The following is a 4,211-nucleotide window of genomic DNA, read 5'->3' on the forward strand; positions in this document are numbered from 1 at the left end:
ACCCCGAGCAGCCGCCCCACTGAGGCTTCCTCTCCAGGGTCGTGTGATGGCACCTCTCTGTCCCTCTGCAGGGACTGTGGTGGTCCCTTGGAGCCAACCCTGGCACAGTGTGGGGTACATGCTGTTCCCTGTCCCGTGTGGTTGAGCGAGCATCCATTCTAAAATCATCTGTGGCTTCCAGTATTTCCTAGTAAAATGTTTTCAACTTATTATTACAGTTTTGAGAAATCATTCCTCAAAATTCTTAATATTGAGGCTATAAAAGTAGATGGAAGGCATATACTGGGTCACAAATCAATGAAGACTCTGGTCCTGTCTTCACCACCTAGGAAGGATGCTCCCACTCTCTGCAGTTCTCTGCATGCCCTCCCTGACCTCAACCTCTGCCCTCCCCCTTGGAGGTAGCCACTAGCTACAATGTTGTGTTTCTTTTTCCTCCATGTCATTGTGGTTTTATCATCTTTGCATCCCAAAACCAGATGTTGTTTACTTTTACATGTCTTTTAACTCTATAGTAATGGCCTTAAACAATGTGTATTCTTTTGCAGCTCCCTTTTAACTCGGCTTTTGTATCTGATGTCATCAATTCTATAGCATGGGTGAATGTAATGTGATTATTTTCACAGTCTACCTATCTCTCCTACTGCTGTCTGCTGTTGGGTTTGCACCCAGCATTTGGTTATGAGCAATCTGGGTGCTGGGATGTGTCCCTGCACCTCTGTAATGCATCCCCGGTGGGGACAGGCATGGTTCAAGGGCTGTGTGTTGCCCATTTTACCAGATGTGCCTGTAAAGAGTCCACCAGCAAGTTAGAACCTGTAGAAGATGGAGGGAAGGAGACTCACTGCAGAGAATTGGCTTACGTGGTTGTGGGGACAGTTAGACAAGCCTGAAGTCCATGGGGCAGGCTAGCAGGAAGGGCAGCTGGAACTTTCTGGTGCTGGGTTGGGCTGGGCTGGGACTGGGCTGGGGCTGAAAATGCAGTCCACAGGCAGGTGTTCTTTACCAGAGGAGGGAACCTGGGCCCTTGGGTCCTTCAACGAATGGGACCAAGACTATCACCATTACTCAGAGTAGCTTGAATCATGCCTTGGACTTGAATACATCTGCAAAATACCATCATAGCAGTCTGTAGATGCAGTTTTGATCATGTGTTTGGGGACAGCAGCCTAACCACATGAACACAACAAAAGACCACCACACTAGGTAATGCTGTGTTGTTTTCCAGAGCGGTTGCACAGATTTACACTTCACCCAGGGGTAGACAATTCCAGGAAGCAGGAAGTGAGGGTGTGAGATGAGCACATATCTGAGAGAAAAACTTTCCATGCTGGAAGAAAGAGGTAACAGAAAGCAAAGGAGGGGAGGAGGGCCAGTGCTCTGCCCTTTCCAGGACCCTCTAGGATGACCAGGGTAGGGCGGGCCTGAGGTTCTGGTGAGTGGCTCTTCTTCCAAGGTGGTAGGGAGGATCTGAGGGGCAGACATCCGGGGATCCATCACATCTGGGAACACCCTGAGGCACTATTGATGGGGCAGGGCCAGGAGGCCACCATCTAAGAGTGAGGTGAAGGTGGCCAGAGCTGTGCTGAGGGGCCTGAGACCTGCAGTTCCAGTGGGCCTGGCATTGGCCAATCTTGTGCACGTGAGGATGGCATCACTGATACAGTCTGAGACAGAAAAGACTTTGGAAAAAACAGATTTGGAAAAGATCACAAAACTTTCATCCACTTTCAGTGCTAGATTTTTTAGTCAATGTCATGGACTTCAGTATGGCTTCTGCAGTCATGCTCTGATGCCCGTGATATGCATAAGCAGCCACTTACTTTGGCCGTCCCAATCTGTTGGTGCACAAATCTCACACTGTACCAAGAAGAGCCTTTCTTTCACATGGGCTACTTTGTGATTCAGGCCCAGAAGGTGGACACATTTACAAATCTTCTGTCTCCCACTGCTGAACTCAACTAGCTGTTTTCAGTTGTAGTCTGCATATGTACAGCAGCCTAAGAGGTGGCAGTTGTAAGACTTTTGAAGTTGTTTTTGAATTTTGTGCTGTCCTGTGACATGCATGACTGAAGAGCATGGTCTCCAGTGATAGGCGCTTACTCAGCCCCACAGCTGCCCAACCTCCCCCAGTGACCCCCAGGCAAGGCCTCCACTAGCCTCCCACAGCCCATTATTCCACCCTAATCTCTGTTCCCTTCCTCCTTCCCAGAGGTCTGTCTTGAAAGATGAAAATTGTTTGTGCACTTTAAATATATATATAAATGGAACCATTAATATGTTGTTTCTTGCGTTTTGCTTCTTTCATTCTACATTATCCTTGTGAAAGTCACCCCATTGTTTTATGTAGCAGGAGTTTGCATTTTCATCATGGAATAATATTCCGTTTTTTAATATACCATTCTATTTAATTCACTTTATAGTTGATGGATTATTTGGTTGTTTCCTAATCAGAACTCTTAGGAATAATGCATACATTCCTGAATGTGTCTCTTGGTGCATAAGGCAAATGTGCACTGGAACTGCTGGACCTTTGGGTGAGCTTGTGTTCAACTTTAATGCATGAAACCAAATAATTTCCACAGTAAGTGTAGCTACTCACATGTCTGCCAACTGTATCTGGGCATTCCTGTTGCTCTCACAACCTCGCCTGCATTTGTCATTGTCAGACCATCTACCTTCAGCTGTGCAGCAGATCCTTGTGGCTTTGCCTCCATATCTGCAGGTGCCAACACAGTGCAGCACACTTTTCTGTGCTTCTTGGACACATGGTTATCTTTTGGTGAAGGGCCTGTTGAAGTCTCTTGCTCATTTTTCTGATAAGTTGTCTGCTTTTTTCTCTATTTGGAATTGTTCTTTGTATATCCTGGAACCAAGACTTTTGTCGGTTTTATGTGCGTGGTAGTTAGGTCCAGGTGTCAACTTGGCCAGGTGAAGGCACCTAGTTCTGTCACTGTGGACATGAGCCAATGGCATGTGAACCTCACCTGTTGCTGATTAAATCTGCAGGTGGCTAGGAGGCATACCTGCTGCAATGAAGGATGTTTGACTTAACTGGCTGGTGCTTAAATGAGAAACTCAACATAGCACAGCCCAAGCAGCTCAACATACCTCATCTCAGCACTCACAGCTCAGCCCAGGCCTTTGGAGGTGCAGAAAGGAATCACCCCAGGGACAGTTGTTGGAACCCAGAGGCCTAGAGAGAAGGCCAGCAGAGACCATCCTGTGCCTTCCCATGTAAGAGAGAACCTCAGTTGAAAGTTAGCTGCCTTTCCACTGAAGAATTAACAAAATGAATCCCCTTTTATTGGAAGCCAATCCATCTCTGGTGTGTTGCATTCCAGCAGCTAGCAAACTACAACAGTGTGTCACAGATATCTTCTACTTTTCAGTCTGTTAACGATGTCTTTTAAAGAACAGAAGTTCTTAGTTGAAATGTCATCTGATTGATCAGTCTTTTCCTTTATGTGCTTTTTGTGTCCTGTGTAAGAAATCTTTTCCTACTCCAAAATCTTGAACATATTCTCCTTCACTAATCTTCTAGAAACTGAGTTGTGGATACATTCACATTTATCTTTACACTCTGCCTGAAGCTGATTGTGTGTGGTGTGAAGCACAGTTTCCATTCTGGCTTCTGTCCATGTGGCTGTCCAGATGCCCAATGCTTGGCCTGAATGAGGGATCTGCACATGCCTCTTTCTGTACTCCCTGTTTTGTTGTGTTTGTCTCTTCATTGTCCTTGTGCAGTACCACATGGTTTATTTGCCACAGCTTTAAAATAAGTCTTATGCCCCAATGTAAATCTTTCTACTTGTATCCTTCCATTTGTATCATGATTGCTTCAGCTGTTCTCAGTACTTTGCATTCTCATTTAAAATTTAGAATGGACTGCCAGGATTCCCAAATATTATTGGAGTTTTGTTCCTTATTGTATTGACTCAAGATCAAATTAGAAAGACCAGATGTTTTTTAATCATGTATTACTAGTCTTAAATATTTATTTTTATCTTCTTTTAATTTTTTTCAATATTTTATTATATTTTTATGTGCAGGAGTCTTTCATTTTGGTAGATTTATATCAAATCTGGTTCAGTTTCCCAGCTGCTCAAACAAATATTTAAAATGGATTGACTTAAACAATGGGACTTTATGGGATCACACTTTTGAGGCTAGGAAGAGTCCAAAATTTAGGTGTCAGCAAAGTGGCACTT

This window comes from Tamandua tetradactyla, assembly GCF_023851605.1.
Source record: "Tamandua tetradactyla isolate mTamTet1 chromosome 22 unlocalized genomic scaffold, mTamTet1.pri SUPER_22_unloc_2, whole genome shotgun sequence".
Lineage (NCBI taxonomy): Eukaryota > Metazoa > Chordata > Mammalia > Pilosa > Myrmecophagidae > Tamandua > Tamandua tetradactyla.